The sequence below is a fragment of the Pleurodeles waltl genome, chromosome 5, assembly GCF_031143425.1.
Source record: "Pleurodeles waltl isolate 20211129_DDA chromosome 5, aPleWal1.hap1.20221129, whole genome shotgun sequence".
NCBI lineage: Eukaryota > Metazoa > Chordata > Amphibia > Caudata > Salamandridae > Pleurodeles > Pleurodeles waltl.
Window position 1 is genome coordinate 1012873111 of NC_090444.1, and position 21154 is coordinate 1012894264.

Below are 21154 nucleotides of genomic sequence, written 5' to 3' on the forward strand. Positions count from 1 at the left end.
AAGCCTCAAACCAGGCAGCAGGCGACGCCTCTGGCGACCCCCACCTATATTGGGAGAATGACCTCCTCTACAGTGAGCCTAAGGTTCCGGGCTTTGGGGCAGCACGTATGCTGGTGGTCCCCCAATGTTACCGAACCTTCCTACTGGGTCTGGCTCACGACATTCCCCTGGCAGGACATTTGGGGCAGGGCAAGACCTTTAACAGGCTTGTCACCCACTTTTATTGGCCCAAAATGAGGACACACTCAGACAAGTTCTGCAGATCCTGTCCTACCTGCCAGGCCAGTGGTAAAGCAGGAAAAAGGGTTAAAACCCCCCTGATTCCACTTCTTGTCGTTGGCACCCCCTTTGAAAGGGTGGGCATCGACATTGTTGGTCCCTTGGACCCCAAAACTGCCTTAGGCAACAGGTTCATCCTGGTTTTGGTGGACCATGCCACCCGTTACCCAGAGGCAATCCCTCTGTGGACAGTAACTGCACAGGTGGTGGCCAGAACCCTGATGGGGATATTTACCCGTGTGGGATTCCCCAAGGAAATAGTGTCTGACAGAGGCACTAACTTCATGTCTGCATACATGAAGTCTCTGTGGGATGCGTGTGGTGTAACTTACAAGTTCACCACACCCTATCACCCCCAGTCGAATGGTCTTGTGGAGAGATTCAACAAGACCCTGAAAGGCATGATTGGTGGCCTCCCTGAGGCCATGAGGCGTAAGTGGGACGTCCTCTTACCATGCCTTCTCTTTGCTTACAGAGAGGTCCCCCAGAGAGGGGTAGGGTTCAGTCCCTTTGAACTTCTCTACGGGTACCCTGTCAGGGGACCCTTAAGCATTGTCCAGGAGGGATTGGAGAAAGCTCCAAAGACACCCCCTCAGGATGTGGTCAGCTATATGTTGGCCCTCCGCAACCAGATGACCCGCTTCTGGAAAGAAGCCCAAGATAACCTTGAGGCCAGTGAAGAGGTGATGAAACAATGGTATGACCAGAAGGCCACCCTGGTAGAGTTTCAACCTGGAGACAAAGTGTGGGTAATGGAGCCAGTAGAGCCCAGAGCTCTCCAGGACCGCTGGTCTGGCCCATTTGAAGTAAAGGAGCGGAAAGGGGAGGCCACTTACCTAGTGGACCTCAAAACCCCTAGGAATCCCCTAAGGGTGCTCCATGTGAACCGACTAAAAGCTCATTTTGAGAGGTCGGAGATCAACATGCTTCTGGTCACAGATGAAGGAACGGAAGAGGAGAGTGAACCTCTCCCCGACCTCCTCTCTGCACAAGAAGGTGATGGGTCAGTAAGCGGGGTCATTCTGTCTGACTCCCTGACTCTAAATCAGAAAGGAGACTGCTATGAGCTGTTGGAGCAGTTCTCCCCCCTGTTCTCCCTTACTCCTGGACTGACCCACCTCTGTGTTCATGATATTGACACTGGTGACAGTCTCCCTGTGAAAAACAAAATTTACAGGTTGTCGGATAAGGTGAAGGCAAGCATCAAGGAGGAGGTCTCCAAGATGTTGACTCTAGGGGTTATTGAGAAATCCAGTAGTCCCTGGGCCATCCCAGTGGTATTGGTCCCTAAGGCTACTGCCCCAGGTGCGAAGCCAGAACTCCGGTTCTGTGTGGACTACCGGGGTCTCAACTCAGTCACACGGACTGATGCTCACCCCATCCCCCGAGCTGATGAGCTCGTGGACAGGCTAGGCGCTGCCAAGTTCCTGAGTACGTTTGATCTTACTTCAGGGTACTGGCAGATCGCCCTAACTGAGGGGGCCAAGGAAAGATCTGCATTTTCAACCCCAGATGGCCATTACCAGTTCCGGGTGATGCCGTTTGGGTTGAAAAATGCCCCCGCTACCTTCCAACGTTTGGTCAACGGGGTCCTAGCTGGCAAGGATGCCTTCTGTGCAGCCTACCTGGATGACATAGCTGTCTACAGTTCCAGCTGGGAGGAACACCTGCTTCACCTCAAGGAGGTGCTTCAGGCCCTGCAACAGGCAGGCCTGACCATCAAGGCCAGTAAGTGCCAGATTGGGCAGGGTTCCGTGGTGTACTTGGGACACCTAATGGGTGGTGGCAAGGTGCAGCCACTCCAGGCCAAGATTGAAACTATCAAGGCCTGGCAACCACCCCGAACGCAGACTGAAGTGAGGGCCTTTCTAGGCCTCACAGGATACTACCGCCGATTTGTCAAGGGCTATGGTACCATTGTAACACCCTTGACAGAACTCACTTCCAAGAAACAACCTAGGTTGGTGAATTGGACAGAGGCTTGTCAGAAAGCCTTTGACACCCTGAAGGAAGCCATGTGCACGGCCCCCGTACTCATGCCCCTGACTACTCCCAGGAATTTATCGTGCAGACAGACGCTTCAGAGCATGGCATAGGGGCAGTCCTAGCACAGCTAAATGAGGAGGGCAGAGATCAACCGGTAGTCTTTTTTAGCAGAAGGCTATTACCACGGGAACAGAGGTGGAGTGCTATTGAACGCGAAGCTTTTGCTGTGGTCTGGGCACTGAAGAAGCTAAGACCCTACCTGTTTGGGACTCACTTCCGGGTTCAGACAGACCACAGGCCCCTCAGATGGCTCATGCAGATGAGGGGTGAGAATCCAAAACTCTTGAGGTGGTCCATTTCCCTACAGGGGATGGACTTTACGGTGGAACATCGCCCAGGGGTTGACCACGCCAATGCTGATGGTCTCTCCAGGTACTTCCGCCTTAGCGATGAGAGCTCCCAGGAGGTCGGGTAGCTCTCCCCACTTTCAGCTGGGGGGGACACATGTTAGACCTGACAGCCTTAGGGTAGTCAACCCTAACTTTTTGCCTGCCTCCCTCCACTTTTTGGACACTGTTTTTGCTGGTTTATAGACTCTGCGCACTTTACCACTGCTAACCAGTGCTAAAGTGCATATGCTCTCTCCCTTAAAACATGGTAACCTTGAATCATACCTGATTGGACTATTAATTTACTTATAAGTCCCTAGTAAGGTGCACTTTAGGTGCATAGGGCTGGTAAATTAAATGCTACTAGTGGGCCTGTAGCACTGGTTGTGCCACCCACTTAAGTAGCCCCTTTTTCTTGTCTCAGGCCTGCCATTGCAAGGCCTGTGTGTGCAGTTTCACTGCCACCTCGACTTGGCATTTAAAAGTACTTGCCAAGCCTAGAACTCCCCTTTCTCTACATATAAGTCACCCTTAATGTGTGCTCTAGGTAACCCCTAGGGCAGGGTGCTGTGTAGGTAAAAGGCAGGACATGTACCTGTGTAGTTATATGTCCTGGTAGTGTAAAACTCCTAAATTCGTTTTCACACTACTGTGAGGCCTGCTCCCTTCATAGGCTAACATTAGGGCTGCCCTCATACACTGTTGAAGTGGCAGCTGCTGATCTGAAAGGAGCAGGAAGGTCATATTTAGTATGGCCAGAATGGTAATACAAAGTCCTACTGACTGGTGAAGTCGGATTTAATATTACTATTCTAGAAATGCCACTTTTAGAAAGTGAGCATTTCTTTGCACTTAAATCCTTCAGTGCCTTACAATCCACGTCTGGCTGGGCTTGGTTGACAGCTCCTTGTGCATTCACTCAGACACACCCCAAACACAGGGTACTCAGCCTCACTTGCATACATCTGCATTTTGAATGGGTCTTCCTGGGCTGGGAGGGTGGAGGGCCTGCTCTCACACAAAGGACTGCCACGCCCCCTACTGGGACCCTGGCAGACAGGATTAAACTGAAAGGGGACCTGGTGCACTTCTTAGCCACTCTTTGAAGTCTCCCCCACTTCAAAGGCACATTTGGGTATAAAACAGGGCCTCTGCCCTACCTCATCAGACACTTGCTGGAGAAGAAACCTGAACCAGAAATTACATCCTGCCAAGAAGAACTGCCTGGCTGCTCAAAGGTCTCACCTGTCTGCTTTCTACAAAGGACTGCTGCCTTGCTGTTGCCCTGCTGCCTTGCTGAACTCTTGTCTGGCTGTGAAAGTGCTCTCCAAGGGCTTGGATAGAGCTTGCCTCCTGTTCCCTGAAGTCTCAGGACCAAAAAGACTTCTCTCTTTTACTTGGAGGCTCCGTGCGCCGAAAATTTCGACGCACAGCTTGTTTCGCGGCGAGAAAAACGCTGCACTCCGACGCTGATCGACGCGCCGCTCTTGGGACGATCGAAGATCCGACGCACGGCCTCGCACGGACAACGCCGCCCGACCTCTAGAGGAGAAATCGACGTGACGCCTGCCGTGAGATCGTAATTTCAACGCGCAGCCCCGCAGATCGAAGTCTAGAGGAGAGATCGACGCGACGCCTGCCGTGAGATCGTAATTTCGACGTGCAGCCCCGCAGACCGACGCGCAGCCGGAGAACAAGCAGGAAAATCCACGCACAGACCCGGGACATCTGGTAATCCCCGCGATCCACAGAAAGAGACTGTCCGCGCGCCGGAAAACGACGCCCGACTTCCCCGCGTGGAAAATAACGATGCAAGTCTGTGTGTGCCGGGGAGAAATCGACGCACACACCCGTTTTCCACGCACCTCTTCTTTTGTGGCCCTCTGAGGAGATTTTCCACCAGAAACCAGGTACTTTGTGCTTAAAAGAGACTTTGTTTATATTCTAAAGACTTAAGACACTTTATATCACTTCCCTGTGATATTTCTACAATTTTCCATTGCAACGTTATTCTTTTTGACCTACAATTATCCTGATAAATATTATATATTTTTCTAAACACTGTGTGGTGTATTTTTGTGGTGCTATATGGTGGTATTGTATGATTTATTGCACAAATACTTTACACATTGCCTTCTAAGTTAAGCCTGACTGCTCGTGCCAAGCTACCAGAGGGTGGGCACAGGATAATCTTGGATTGTGTGTGACTTACCCTGACTAGAGTGAGGGCTTTTGCTTGGACAGGGGGTAACCTGACTGCCAGCCAAAAACCCCATTTCTAACAATATGCTAATTTCATACGTATAACAGAAATTGGCACAAACCTTAACAGGAGGATTAAGATAAAAGCAGCCTTAAAATTGAAAGAAAATATGCTGTGTATGTTTTTTGCTGTCCTTGCCCCAAAACTTATGTGGGCAGGTATATATTTTCATTGCACAAAATAATCCTACAACAACTCAGTGTAATCAAGAATAGAGATGAAAACTCTCTAGTAGCTCATCACTTTCAAAAATTCCATGAGAGAGACTAGAACAGACATGAATATAGTGTGATAGGCCATGTACCCAGGACAGAGCGAAGATGGGACAGGAAGAAATAACTTAGAAGGTTAGAGTCAAAGTATATATTAGAAATGGACTCTAGGGAACACCATGGGTTAAATATTGATGAAGAAATGTAAATTAATTTGTAATAATGTTGTTTTTAATAGTAGAATGTAACAAGTTTCAACTGCCTAATTACAAACAGGTTTTACAGTTTCTTTTGTTTATTATGTTTTAGGAACAAGCCTGGCAGAAGAAAGTAGGCAGCAGGTTATACACATGAGAGATCAGAAATTGTTAACAGGATGACAGGAGAAGAGACAGGATATGGTTTTGTAATATTATACAAACTGGCTTGGGACCTATGTGAGCGAAATGTCAGAATGTAAATAGACACAAAAAAGGAATGCATTGAAAAAGTTATGCATGAGGTAATAGATAAATGTATTTCTAAAACAGAAATGAATATTGTTTGTGGAAAGCCATCCAACAAGAGCACACTCAAGTTGTGTTACAAAAAAATATTTTTAGGTGTAATGACTTGACGGTGCCCGCCATCATTATTTGGATTGAGTTGTTAAATGTTAAAAATTATGTTTATTTATTTTATTTTTGTTGCACAATATGTTTGAATATCATTGAAGCACCATTGGGTAAGAAAAGTATTATTTCATGATAATTATGGACATTCCAATATGGCGCAGCAGTGTAACAAAGTTATGCGGGTCTGTCATCAGTTTCAGTGTCTAAAGTTTGTACAAAAAGAAAGAAAAAGTGTGGTCGGCGTCATGACCAAGGTGATTTTTCCAGAAAGCATTGACAAACATGTTTGATTTTCTGCAATGCCATAGTAAAGAATCCAGATGCGCAAATTTCATTTTCTGCAATGTCATAATAAAGAACCCAGTTTTGTAACTGTCCGTGAGTGCTGTGTCTGTCCTGTAATGAAGGGGAGAGGAGTCAATATATATAAGATGGCATCACTAAAATTAAACAAAAATGGATAGATGATCTTCTCGATTCATCCAGAAATAGGGATTCTAAACCTTTCTGGCATATAGTTGACAATGGTGGCTCCACAGTTATAACTCATTTAGAACATCATATACCCGCTCAACTTTGGGAAAAATCATTTTGCTGCATTCTACAGTGATTCTGCACTTCTAAGTGACACAACAGTTCAGCATAAAGATAGTCTAAGTGCATTATTTATAGGTGTTGGTGCAAATGGCTCTGAGTTGACTTTCACGCTAGAGTTTACTTATAGAGCCATTACTTGACCTGGATAAGCTCCCGGTCCTGATAAAATCCTGGGTGACCTCTACTGATCTGAACAAAAAGTCTGGGTCCTCTGTGTCAATAAATTGTAGAATAAGACACTGGGGGGTGATGATATCCGTGACACATGGAGAGGTGCCAAAGTTATACCTGCGTATAAAAAAGGTGACTATCATGCAATAAGTCTTATAGACAATCTCCAGAAGGTATTCTGTCACCAGGTCCTGGATGTGATACAGCAATGGATAACTCACCCTACAGCCAGTTTTGCCAGTACCAGCTTTTGTATCCACCATAAGCGTTGATGCTTTGCAAGAGCCCTGTTCAAGTCTTCAGACTTCACCTTCTCAGGTCTGAGAGCCCCTAGCACCTCCTGAAAGTGCAAGTGAACAGGTGGGGATTGAGTCATCATTATCTTCATGGTTTCCAATGGGCTCGCTGTTGGAGGAGCAACAACATGATTCCTGTGACGAGACAGTGACCATGCAGTGGGCTGCTAAAATAATGCTCAACTTATTTTTTGATGAGATTAGAGAACTTAGGGCATCACAGGCACCAGAAGTCGCAGCTCTGCATGCAAGACTTTAAAAACAATTGATGAAACTAAAGCCCAGCTCCCCGAGAGGTTAAAGGAGGTAGAGGCCAGAATGTCGCAATTAGAGGATCAAGTTTCTTCTATGCAAAAGGATATCAGCCAATTTCCCAAACACAAGTCCATACTTGAGGCAAAGATAGAGGAGATTGAAAATCATTAGGGATGCACCAATTTATGTGTAGTGGGTGTTCTAGAGGTGTGCGAAGGCCATCAGGCTCAGAACCGAGGTACTTCCGGAACATTCTGATGACTTAACGATAACAAGAGTTCATCATGTTCCAGCTCCCCTAGTTTAAAATTTCCGCTCACCACTCTGGTCAACTTTTTTAACTATCAGATTAAAGCTCAAGCCCTAGCTGAGGTTATCCAGCAAAAACAGTTCTCCACTCCGGAGATACCCCAATACTATATTAACAGATATGACTGCCTTAGCCGCTCGTCGTTGGAAGGATTTTGTGAAAATGTTGCATTTATTTAAAGCACAGGGTGCACAAGTGTCAATTGCACAAAAATTTAAATTGAAGGTCTTGGTTAAGGGGCAGTTGCATCCGTTTTCTAATGTGTCAGAGGCGCAGGAGATTTTGCACCAGATTCCTAATCAGTCTATTGGGTAAATCGTACAATTTAGGATGTATGTTGAGCTTCTGTTCTTAAAAAGGGGTGCTGCCATGCTTTAAAATACTGGCAGGTCAGACTGGGCAGGCCATTATTCTGCTAGCATTTTTTGAATTTTTGATGAATGGAGAAATTAATGTGGTTTGGTTGTAACACCTCATTATGACTGTTCAGCCTGGCTTGTGTTTAGAACTTTATTTAGAAACCTGGTTTGCTCCAGTTTCAATATTTAATGAGGCATGTGAACGGGGTTGCATAGGTGCATCAGGGTGCAGAGTCATGGCACCCAGTGTAGTTGGTCTTGTGTCGGGAAGGGTAACGTGGGCGATTCTCCTCCTGTTGGGGCTATTGTTTTATTTTTGTATTATCTGTTTTGTTTTGTTGTTTTTGGGCACCATGGGGGTTTTAGGGTGGGGTCAAGGGGGTGGGGTGCAGTATTCAACAAAATGAGTGGTCTTGTTGCAAGATTTGAACTGTTGGGGGCAAGCGTTACTTTGGCCAGCAAGAGATATGCTTGGGAGGGGAGCAATACTGGGCCATTATTAGCCAGTAAGAGGTATCTGTCTAATGTGGTGTAAAATTGGATTTATTTTGTGTAATGTAACTGCCATGCTAAACAGAAGGAAATAGGGAGGGCTGATAAAATGGTTGGGTTCTTTCTCCCCGGAGGTACTATTTCTCCAAGAAACCCATCTAAAGAATCATTTTCCAAATATGTATATTCCGAAGCAGTACGCTCAAGCTTATTTTGCCTCAAAGGGTCTTGCAGCAAGGGGGAGTAGCAATTCTGTTGGGTAGGGGGCTTGACTAGTTGGTTAGGGACGTAATTAGAGATCCACAGGGTAGATGGCTCCGATTGAAGGCTGAGGTAGATGGGGGCACATTAAATCTGGTTAATTATTATGGACCAGTTTATGATCAAAAAGAATTATTGTTGCAGATTTATAACATTTCTATGGGAGGGGTGGGGCCTTTAATTATAGGGGGGAACTTAAATTTTATCCAGGAGGTTGTGCTAGACATGTCTAATAAAACAAAAAAGCAGCTTAAGCCTAAATTTAAAATAATCTTGGACATGCTTAAGCATGATTTCTCATTAGTCGATCCATGGAGATGTGATCATCTAGGCATCTCCCAATATACTTGCTTTTTACAGCAATATCACACTGCTTCTCTTACAGATTGTTTTAGTTTCTCATTTTATAAAGAGGATTGAGTCTCATATTTGGCTAATTCTTTTTCCAATCATTCTTTGGTTTGTATAATGATGGAGCTGGAGAAACAGAGGAAAGACAGTCTCAGGTGGCAACTGGACCGGACTCTTCTACTGGATCAGGAATGGCTCATTGAAATGAGGCAATTTATTCAGGACTAATTTCTGTTGAATAGGGGCACAGCCTCCATGTTTTCAGTCTGGGAATCCTTTAAGGCCACAGCAGTTGATCTGATCATTGCTTATAAGGGGCAGCAGCAAAAAGACTGTAGAGAGCAAATTATTCAGCTGCAATCAGCGGTAGATCAAGCCCCGCAGGCCCAGAATAGGCATCAGGGTTTGTCTTCCCCTCCTACAGGGAACAGACTTTACAATGGAGGAAATTAATTGCTCTAGGGCATACCACCAGCGTTTGTAAGTGGAAAGTCAACAGACTGGGAAATCTTTGGCTTGGTCTACATGGGTGAAGCAGGATGCAGTATTTGTAAGGGAATTACAGAACCAGTGACAGGTGAAAGAGTCTCTTAAAAGACAAAGGTCTCCCTAGTTTTTTTTACAGCATTAAGCTATGGCACCTCGCAGTCTAGTTTATCTCAATACTTTCAATATGTACCTTGTCTGTCAAACTCTGTGGGGGGGGGATTTATTTCTACAATATCTGAGCAAGAAGTATTAACAGCCCTTACCTCCATGACAAGTGGGAAGGCAACTGGTAATGATGGCTTCCCTGTTCAATTTTTGTAAAACTTCTGCAAGTGATTTAGTTCCCTTTTTGAATGATTTGTTTAATTACGTGCGGAAGGGGGGCAAAGTCCCTTCTCAGTTTAAGGAGTCAATGATAGTCAGATTTTTTTTTAAAAAGGTAAGAAACCTATATATATTAATTCATATCACACTATTAGCTTACTCAAAGCTGACTATAAGCTTTTAGTGAAAATATCGGCCATGCGTGTTTCCCCTCTTGCACAGGTTTTAATTCAAAGAGATCAGACAGGTTTAGTAGCTGGGCGGCTAATGCCCGCAAGTACGGGCTTTTTACTAAAGGTGCAGGATTATTTCTCAACCAACCATACTAGTGCAGCAGTTACTATGGTTGATGATGAGAAAGTTTTTGATCTGGTCAATTGGGATGCACTTTTCTTTGGTTTAAAGAATTTTGTTTTTCTCCCCAATTTATAAATATGCTTGTAAATTTATATCAAGGGGCTCAAGCTAAGATATTTGTGAGTCACATTTTGCAGGCTCAGTAACTATTAACAGAGGGACTCAGCAGTGGTTCTCTCTTTCCCCAATTTAATTGGCTTTTTTTTTTACCTCTTGTGACCCGGAACAGAGCTAATCAGACATACATGCCAAGTAAAGTATGCGGGTTGCTGGGCAGCACCCCTGCACCCTGAGGACTGCCACCTCCCCGGGGCAAAATACTAAACAAATATAAGGGGGATCTTGTGGACCTCAAAAGACCCCGACCACCACCTCCCCGAGGCAAAACTGAAAACATGGAGGGAGGGTTGTGTGGGCCCCCCTCTAGGAGCCAGAGATGGCCCTGGGGACTGCCATGCCCCAGGGACGGCTCCTTGTACCTTCTGAGGGGTCCACCCTCGGGAGGTAACTGTTTGCTTTTGCTCGGCAGGAGTTGACAATACTCCACCCGTTGTCCTGTTACTTTCTCTCTCTCCCATTCCATAACGAGATGAAAGAAGGAGAGCGAGATTGATATTTCAATAGTCTCTCCATACAGTGACTTCAAAGCAGCACCCAAGCAAGATATAGGTTAAAGGTTCAAATACTGGTATCTAATAGCAGTGAATCTGTTTATTTACTCCTGTTCTGAATGTTAAACATTCCTTGTGATGGAACATTTACATCTTTTTCCCATTACCATCTTTGGAGTAAATGTCATGGAGATGTCTGAACAACATATTTAAGGAGTCACCTGTGGCTTAGTGGTTAAGGTCTCAGATCTTTACACAGAAGGTTGACAGTTCTAGTCTAGGTGTGTCATTTCTCAGCTGAAGGCCATGTGTGGCGCATGGTTTGGTGGTCATAGGGGGTTGGCCACAGGGCCTAGCCGCAGGACAGGCCCTGCTGCCAACATCTGCTGCACATGGCCAAAAGCCATGTGTGGCACAAGGTCAGGTGGTTATAGGGGGTTGGCAGCAGGGCCTGGCCATAGGCCATAGGCCAGGCCTTGCAGCAAACTTCAACCGCATACAGCCAAAGGCCGTGCATGGTGATAGGTGGATTAACATATAGTAATTAAAATTACTTATTGTTAAAAAGAAAACATAGAAATTATATATATATACACACACACACACACATATTTATTTAGAATGTAATCCTTATCATCTATAAGCAGGTCGATATATAGATAACACAAGTTGATGAGTGTATGCTTTAGGATTATTTTCTATGGTAACATGTATCTGTCACAATGTATAAATATAATTTCGAAACTGTAGGTGTAAGTGCTTAGCTATTTTAATATTGGCAGGAGAACCCTCTAAAACCTCTACCCTCTGACTCATCCCAAACCTCTCATACTACTATGGTCTCCAAAATATTCCTTTCCAAAGTCTTCCCTCCTTCATCCCTCCTTTAGCCTATTCTTCCAATAAACTGGTGGACATACCCATCACTCCTAATAACAATTTTCATTTCCCTCTACTAATCCACCCAAAAAATATCCTTTCTAAATGATATACTTAAGGTATGAAATATCCATGAACAATTACTTAAGATAATTTCTACCACAAAAATCCATGAAAAAGAAAAAACATTTTTTTTACTAATCTACTAACTATAAAACTCTAACTTTGGGTTCTGGAGCAGCATGCAACTTGCCAAAAAGTGTTTTGACACCTCGTCAGGAGTAGTAAGTGCTGTGTAAAAACAATTTATAATTACAATAGTCTTTGTGAAAAATATGCAGACTATCAACTTGGGACTCCAATGGTTTAGAACTGATACAGGATTGAAGGAACTTTCATGACCTTTAGAATAACAGTTCCACACTTTATGCTCAGCACTGGGGTGGACACAGTTTCAAAAGAGTTGGGTCAGATTAAGGGTGGAATGAATCATAAAGTGACCTATTTAGATAAGGTGGATATGCCACTAAGTGACAGAGCAATGAACATGATGCATCAAGATTTAAGCAAGAAAACGTTCTCAATAGAGGTTTCTGTGAGAACTTTGAAAGGAGGTGGCAGGGGCTGTCGGGCAGAGGACTGGAAAAAGTGGGGCAGAGTGCACACACTGGCATGCAATGGGAGTAGGCTAAATAGGAGATGAAAGTAGTGTTCACTTTTAAGTAATGTTTTACCCAGCATTCTGTAAAAGAATCCCACATAAAAGTTAATTGCATGGGGTTTTTGCCCGCAAGATGGAGGGGTGCTGACATTTTGCACGGTTTACATGATGAGAACCAGCATGGATTAGTCAAAAAGGCATACAGACTTCCCTACAGATATAAAGAGAAAGACACAGCCTCTGATGGGCTGGACCCATGTGTCCCACACTACTTCATAAAAACAGGAGAGAATCTGGTGCAGGACACCTTTCAAAGACGGTGATTTCAATTATCATCAATTGGTTAAGATTTGCCCACTTTGATTTTCTTCCATCAATGAATGTTATCATTTGGGGAAGACTTGTTGTGTATTTAAAGTGTGGACATTTTGTTCTCTTATAGGTGTCCACCAATACCACGTCCTGATGATGACGCCGGGAAAGGCATCCAATTAGGAGTTTGAAATGTCAACTTGTCCTTGTTGCCCACCTATTACATATACTCAGGGTATGGGACTTTTTATCTCACAGTTAGGCTATGCTTGAATCCCAGGGTCCATTAATCATAGTGACTGTGGGCAACCAGTGCATTGCTGTACCTTGTGTACAATATTTGTATATTTTGTATATGCTGTATGTAATTGTTTTGTGTCACGACTCACACAGTGTCCCTTATTCACTGCACCGTTTTTTTTAAACCTTTTTGTCGTTGTGTACATTTCTTCTGAATTTCAATATATGGATTCTGCAATAAGATGCATGTAATTTTGCCTCTTTGAAAGGTTTGAGTTGACTTAGATAATAGATCGACCCTAAATCCATGCAACAGCTTTTTTAGAAACGGTTTAAGTTGTGGTTCCCGTCAGAACATTTCAGTACAATAATCATCATCTGCGTGTTCTCTGAAACACCATATCAAAATGTTTTTGAAGTAGCAATAAACTTGTAGGTGACTTTGTCAGTGAAACTTAGTTACAAGGGCCAACAAGCCTGGTGTTACTCTTGGAAAGAATTGTTGATATGCACAGTGAAAGCATAAGCAAATAACAGCCCAATTTGTGTCTTTAAACCCTGGCCTCATAGGAATCAAATCTCAAAGTCCGTCAAGAAACAATGGTGTGAACAATCTGCCAGAGATGTGAACTCTAGGTCACCCTTGGTTTCCTTCAAAAGATCCAAAAACGGAGAAACATTCAGAGCCTATATTCAACAAACTACTGAAAATTCAGTATCTTCCACAACGTGTATCATCACTCATGTGTGGAAAAATCACACCAATTTAATACATTATCTACAGCAATTGGTGCGTTTGTGATCTTCTCTACATTCTGCAGACCACACAAAGATCTAGTCACACACAGGGCAACACCGCAGCAGGAACCAGGGTTAGTCTTGGCCCCACCATTATGTGGCAACCATTGTGAAAATGTGACCTAGCAGCAGGTGTTTGTAGCCTGATAAGTATTCTTCAACTGAATCAATCCTGATAGGTAAAGCACCTTAATTCCATCAACTGAATGTATATGTATGTATGTATTTAATGGTATTTCGAAAATATGGACATAGTTGGCTAGTGACAAAGTGCTGTACAGGGCACAGGCCCCATAGAGATACATGGGATGAACTGGAGGGGGTCGGGGATAAAGCTAGTGGAAGATGTAAGAAGACAGCCTAACTAAGATAGTGTTCTTAGAAGAGGTAGGTGAGTTTTCAGTTTCTTCCTGCACTATAAGAGGAATGTATTGGATGAACAGAATTTTGCTGTTACAGTAAAGGGTATATATTGCCTATTATCTCTTCTTATGTCTTTTTGTTTTGCAAATCTAAAATGTTTTCCATGTGGCTAGCCCACTATATCAGCTTTGCCTTTTTGAATACACTGCCATTTGTAACACCATGTTATCACAAACGAAACAACAGTGCATAACTTCTTGCACTGTTCCTGTTAACTAGGTGAGAAACGATTTGACTAACAAACACTTGCAGTTGGTGTATTTCATCATTGTTTTCCAATAAGAGACTTTCCATTAACAAAATAGTTATTGAAATGAAATAATAGCCTTATCTCAAGTATGTTACTGGTTAGCCAACATCATAAGGTAATGCTTAATTTCTTGGACCAAGAAGTCTGTCTACACAAAATATATTTCTCAAAGGGATCCATCATACTGCTATGACTGCATAGTCTTTTCTCCAAATGGATTACATAAAAGAGTCTCTTCCTGATATTTTGACCACACTGTCCTGTAATTTCTGGGGTTTTTTCCGGATTGTTTTGCAATAGTATTTGAGGTATATTTCAGACAAATGGATCACTTTGATTTCTGTTTTGACCTACATCTTTTATTTCTCACACCTACGTTATGCCAGGCGTGCTAATCACAGGCAGCTGTCCGGCAATGTACTCTTCATTCTAATGGAAGAACCTGTGTTAGATAACCACTGATAAGACTCTCTTTCTTTTGTGTTTCTTCACATTAAAACAGTATGCATTCTCATTTTTATGCACACATTTGAGCATGCATAGAAGACTCTGTGTGTAGATAGGCTTTATCCTGAATGAAAACAAATATTATGTCCCTCTCCCATAAACTCCAATGGATATTGCCTTTAGCTATAGCGAGAGGTCGTTTGACCAAAGATGCAGCTTTTATGCATGCACAGTACCCAATCACTCACAATCATTTATTTTATTTTATTTTATCTTCATCAAGACATAAGTGAGAAATAATTCTTCAAAATGTGCAGAAATAAGAAAAGGTTAACAAACTGACATATTTTGGAAGAAATTAAATTTTCCATCCATTTAGGGTCTACAATGAATCCCCTTGTAATTGGGATTTTTCTCAGCTTAAACCAACAAAATATGTTTTTCCTCTAAAGCCCTAGTCTCTGGTATCCTGATTCCTCTTGTGTGTGGGGTGTACTTTGATTACCTGACTACAGTGTGAACTCCTGACCCAGATCCGTTTAACAACTATCAGGCCATAGTTCCTGGTTGAAAGCCACAGAAGTATCTGTGTGACATCTTCAAGCAGTGTAAAATGTTCTATTTTTCAAGTAAATCCTTAAAAGGAAGATACTTTAACTACCCCCATGAGGGAAGAGCTCTGCCCTTTGGAATGGGCACAACCTCATACAGTAGTCTTTAACTTTTTCTCAAGTCCCATTGGAATGGACATGGCATACAGTTTGCCTTTCTCCTGTTTCAATTTGTGTGTTGTAGGACAGTCCCCTTAATTGCATTGTACCTGTTTTTATTATCTTTCATTTGCATCCATTTGGTCCAGGTCTGGTACTCTAGGTAACATAAAAAGACCAACATCTACAGCAGGACCCACACACTTGCAAAATGGAATTGATTGGCTATGTCTGTGGTGCTGGTGACAGTCAATGGAGGTTCTGCTACCAGGTGGCTCTAGTATAAAGTAGTGTCTGATCACTATATCTAAGGCAGAATACATATGCTAAAGTGATCAGTTTTTATTTAGCATAGTATAAATTTGCCTTATATGTTTTTCTCACAAACACAATAAAGATTACAAACTTGAATTACCTGAAGCCTTGCCTGCTACTACTGAGACAGTTCTAGATACACAGCTGATTCAGAGAATGCCAGCAATGAATGATCCTCCATATAGCAACGGTTCTGCTATTTCCTCCATACGTAGAGTGTCCACCAGAAGAATCTCTGTCAGAGGAAATACCAAAGCTAAACTACACACGATGAAGGCAATTCCTCTGGTCGGTGGAGAGTCCTCCAGTAGATATTCCATTTGTGGAGCAAATTATGTTACCACTGCTTTTCAGAGAATTAAGCGTTGTTACCCTTTTCCAAAGCAGGCTCATACTAGTTTCAGTACACACGCAACTGCGTCAGTTGGACAGTAAAATCTAAGTAAAAAAATATTTTAAAAAACGGAACTACTGCCCAACTGGTCCTGCTCTCATGCTCAGGATTTATAAAGTTTTAAAATAAATAAGATGTTTGGTTGGACTCACAAATTCCCATGCCAACATGTAGGGATTGGGGGATATGGATTCGAAGTTGCCTGGTGAATATTCACACATTATCTGAATTCACCTGCAGAAACCCTTCAATTTTGGTTAACCTCATCCAGATCTAGTGACAAATAACCTTTTGAATCATTTCAGACTTTTTGTTAAAAAAATAGACCTTTGCAATTTCAAAACTACTTAATTTCATCCACAAATAAGCTATTCTTTCATTCGTATCACACTGATTTTTTTAAAAGTTTTGTTTAAACCCTTTATGTGAAAAGCAATGTTTCATCATTAAAAATTGAAGCATCTAACTGAATCGTGTCAGTCGACTAATGAACTACTTGAATAAACAGCTATTTTCGTCCTCTGCACAATGTGAATTTACACCAAGGCATTACTGAAAAATCTGTGAACAGTGTCCAATAAACTGAAAATAGTTCCTTTGCCTTCAAAGAAAATACTTGGCGAGAAACGATTTGCAAAACACTCAGCATGTGATTCCAAAAAGAAAGGAGGATTAAGATCCCTAATTGTGTATTTGTTAGAGGACAACTAATGTTTGATTGCAGCAAAAAATCGTCTTTGTCAAAGAGAACTATGAGGCAGTTAATCTGGAAGTAGAGCTTATTTGATCTGCTAAGAATTAAAGAGTCACAAAAGTCCGCTTTAGCATTTGTTCAACTATGTTAAATGCTGTTGGGAAGTAGATCAGTTAGCTGCATGGTAAATGCACATAACAAAAGAACACACATTTGCTAAGCTAATTGGCATGGCTTTGGCAAAGCAACTATATTCAAGTCATTTTCTAAATGCCCTTCTCGAGTCAGAAGCAACAGCTTGAAGCCTTTATCAAGACTACAGCGCCTAGAAATGTACTAGTTGACCTTCTTTAGTCACAAAAGTGCAATAACTCAATGGTTACTAAGGGGGTGATTCTAACTCTGGCGGGCGGCGGAGGCCGCCCGCCAGAGTTCCCCCCTCCAGAATACCGCACCGCGGTCGTAAGACCGCTGCGGTGATTCTGGGTTTTCCACTGGGCTGGCGGGCGACCGCCAAAAGGCCGCCCGCCAGCCAAGTGGAAAACAACCTTCCCACGAGGACGCTGGCTCCGAATGGAGCCGGCGGAGTGGGAAGGTGCGACGGGTGCAGTTGCACCCGTCGCGAATTTCAGTGTCTGCTGAGCAGACACTGAAATTCTTTGTGGGGCCCTCTTACGGGGGCCCCTGCAGTGCCCATGCCATTGGCATGGGCACTGCAGGGGCCCCACGACACCCCATACCGCCATCCTGTTCCTGGCGGCAGACCCGCCAGGAACAGGATGGCGGTATGGGGTGTCAGAATCCCCATGGCGGGGAGGATTCTTTTGGGCAGCGGAAAACCGGCGGGAGACCGCCGGTTTTCCACTTCTGACCGCGGCCAAACCGCCGCGGTCAGAATGCCCTGCGGGACACCGCCAGCCTGTTGGCGGTGCTCCCGCCAACCATGGACCGCCGGGGTCAGAATGACCCCCTAAATGTCTCTTCGAGTCAGATGCAACTGCTTAAGAAGTCCTTTTATGGTGTGGATTCAACATAAAAATGCACATATACACTTTTGCTACTGAATGAGACTTATTGGCTTTAGGATAATTAAATATGCCAGTGCTAGCATATGATGATGAATCAATATTGTAACTTTCAATGAATGTCTTGATTATTATGGAACACTTGTGAAAAAGTCCTAGAATACAAGTACTAGTGATCTCTGGAAGTGTAGTCAACCTTATCAAACTTCTTTTTCAGTTGCACTTTACTCCATTGGTTATTCTAAAGCTAATGCCCATGTGCTATGGAAGGAAGAAACAAACTGTATTGGTAGTTAACCAAATCACTAAACAAATTTCATGAAAGGTGCTTATATTCAAAGATATTACGGATATTACATTTTTCATGAAGCTAGCAAAGTATTTGGAATCCGGCAGTACTTTAAGTTGTTAGTAAATGGCAGACTACTAAATATTTGTGCTAATAATCACAGTCGCCTATATTAAAGGTCATGGCTTATTGCTATATGTTGTGATAGGAAAAGCAAAATGTAAATATTAGTGGAGTTACACAAAGGATAAATATAGTTATACATGCACATACAAACACACACACACACACACACACACATATATGTTCACTTAAGTGGAGTTAAATATAGATCTAATAATAAAAAAAGTTTTAAAACCAAAAAAACACCAAATTCACCAGTTATGCAGCACACATAGAAAGAGCAAATCACCATTAAAGATTGTTTTTTGTGAAGGAAGGTATCACTTCCTGCATAAAAACAATCTCCCCACAATGCGGTCATCCTTCCATCATGGCGCAAGGGTGGCCGCGTTGGCGTTTGGCAGCTAATTCAGCACCAGCGCAGGGTGAAACATAGGAATGTGCCATATTCTAGTAAATATGGAGCATCCCTGCGTATTAGAAGTGACGCCGTGTAGCGCTGCCAATATTTGCGCAGCAGCCGCACTGTGCTACTTCTTGTAAATATGCCCTTATTTCAAGTTCTGTCAACTGATTACCATTTAGTCCCGCATTTCAAGCACGCATAGCTGAAACCTGCAGGTGATCTCACCTAGATTGCCTCCTTACCTTGAACATTAATTGGAATCATTAGTGAATTTCACAATTATGTATTCCTGCTGAACTATTCATCAACTCTAATCCATTTTTCTTCTAACACCTGATCTATCTCCTCTCACTACCCTCAGAGCCCTTGCCACACTTTGATGTTCTATACTTCTTACTCCCTACAGCAATGCAAATTCCAGACCTGCAAACATGGTGACATGGCACTTGGACACTGTTACTGGGTCACTAAAAAGAAAAGCAATGACTGTGAAATCAAGAAGCTACTGCTTTCATGCACTGACGCTACAATATATATACTGAAACAAAAGGACATGCAAACGAGGATACAGACACTGTGACATTGACTTTGTGACACTAACACAAGAACAATGGCACCGTTGTGGGTACATGATGAAATTCTGACTTGCAGATATAGGATTAGTAGGACACTGAAATTAGCATAGGGACACTGGACGACAATGGTGAAATGACATGAGACACTGGCATATCAATATGTAGATTAGGCCATGTGAACAAGGCATGCAACTGACATTAAGAGGCCAAGAACAATGAGAGGCAATGGACATAGGGCAAAAAGACATCAAAATATGCAAAACTATAGGGCTAATTTAAGCAACATAGGGCCAAATTTACTAAGAAGTGATGCAGCGTGGCACTGTGCCAAATTCCTCAGTGCCGTGCTGCGCCACTTCAGAAACATTGGGAAGTGCCAAATTTAATACATCCCTGTGTTTTCCCTAGCAGTGGCAGTAAAGTTAGCTGCCTAAGGCCAACACAGGCACCCATGCACCATAGCACAAGGGTGCCTGCATTGCAGAGAATGATTGATTGAATGATAGAGCTATGTGAGCTGCACAATGCAGCACACATAGGAGTAGCAAACCATCATTATTTAGTGATTATTTGCATACAGGAAGGACACCTTCCTGCACATTACCAATCATTAATGGCGTTTTGCTCTTCCTATGTGTGCTGCAGAATGCAGCACAAATAGGAAAAGCAAAAATGAGGCGAAATAAATGTATTTCTCCTCATTGTATGATGCTAACCCCTGGGATAACATTAGTTTTTGGGACTGCCTCAGGTTTAGGAATCCTCATTAATCTGGGGCAGCATCAAAATGCAATGGGTGTTGCTGTGGAACTTCCACAACAACACCCATTGCACGCCCTGTTCACGCAAAGCGATGTGTGTATAGGGACCGTATTTATTAAACGGTGTTAAGCCACAAAAAGTAGCTGAACACCGCTTTGTCAATATGGGGCAGGGCTTTGCGCCACAACTTCAGTAAAAGTGATGTTCTGGTGGTGCAGTGCCCTTGTAAATGAGGGCCAGAGTGCTCATAAATAACTCAGCATCGTAACAGTCACTTGAGAGATCACTGGTCCAAAATGGACCAAAAGCAACTGTGATTCATTTCATTCTTTAGAGCAGTATGTTCTCCAACCCATTTATGAGGTTGGAAGGTACTTAGGGGTCACGTTAGGCAGGAAAGGGGGATTTCAATTGCAGTGGCGGCCGGCAGCTTTGGGAGGGGGGCGGGCGGGGCACAAACACACACACACACAAACACACACACACACAGGCTCATTCTTTCACACACAGGCACGCTCATCCATAAACAACACTCATTCCATTCAAACATACACGCACGCACCAAACATTAATTTTACAAGATAACACACATTCATTCTTTCACTCACACACGCACGCACGCACTCACATCCATTAATAACACTCATAACACTCAAACATGCACGCGCGCACCAAACATTCAATGTAAAACATAACACACATACACACATACATACACACACACACACATACATACACACACTTACCTTTAGCCTCCGGGTCCCAGGAGGGTTGGGACTGCTGCCTTCCCTCACTGGCTGACCTGAGGTCAGCCAATGAGGGAAGGCAGCAGTCCCAGCCTCGTCACAGAGTGGGATGGGGTCAGTGAGACTGCTGACCCCACCACACTCTGTGACGAAGTGTCACTGATTGACACTCGCCCTGGGCACTTCAGGGCTTAAACCTGAAGCGCCCAGGGATAGTGTCAATGGGTGACGCTTTCCTCGTCACCCAGGGGAGGGCCTCGAGGCACCTTTGCTGGGCCGAGGAGGTCACGCCCATAAGGGTTGTGATCTGCTCAGCCCAGCAAAGTTCAGCTCAGGCAGCCAGGAGTCTGCGCAAATCGCGCATGTCTGCTCCTGGCTGCCTGACCTGAACATGAAGAGTGTCTTTCAGGCTGACCTTTGTTCAGCCTGACAGACACTCTTCATGGGGTGGGGGAGCGTGGCCCCTCCGCCCTAAAGGACGGGCCGCCA

At 43.6% G+C, this 21154-nt stretch overlaps 1 protein-coding gene across 1 annotated transcript in view; it reads right to left on the bottom strand.

Annotated features, from left to right (window-relative positions):
* Positions 1-21154, bottom strand: part of UST (uronyl 2-sulfotransferase) — an 813325-nt gene that overhangs the window by 624160 nt on the left and 168011 nt on the right. The gene's annotated exons all lie outside the window — the stretch shown is intronic.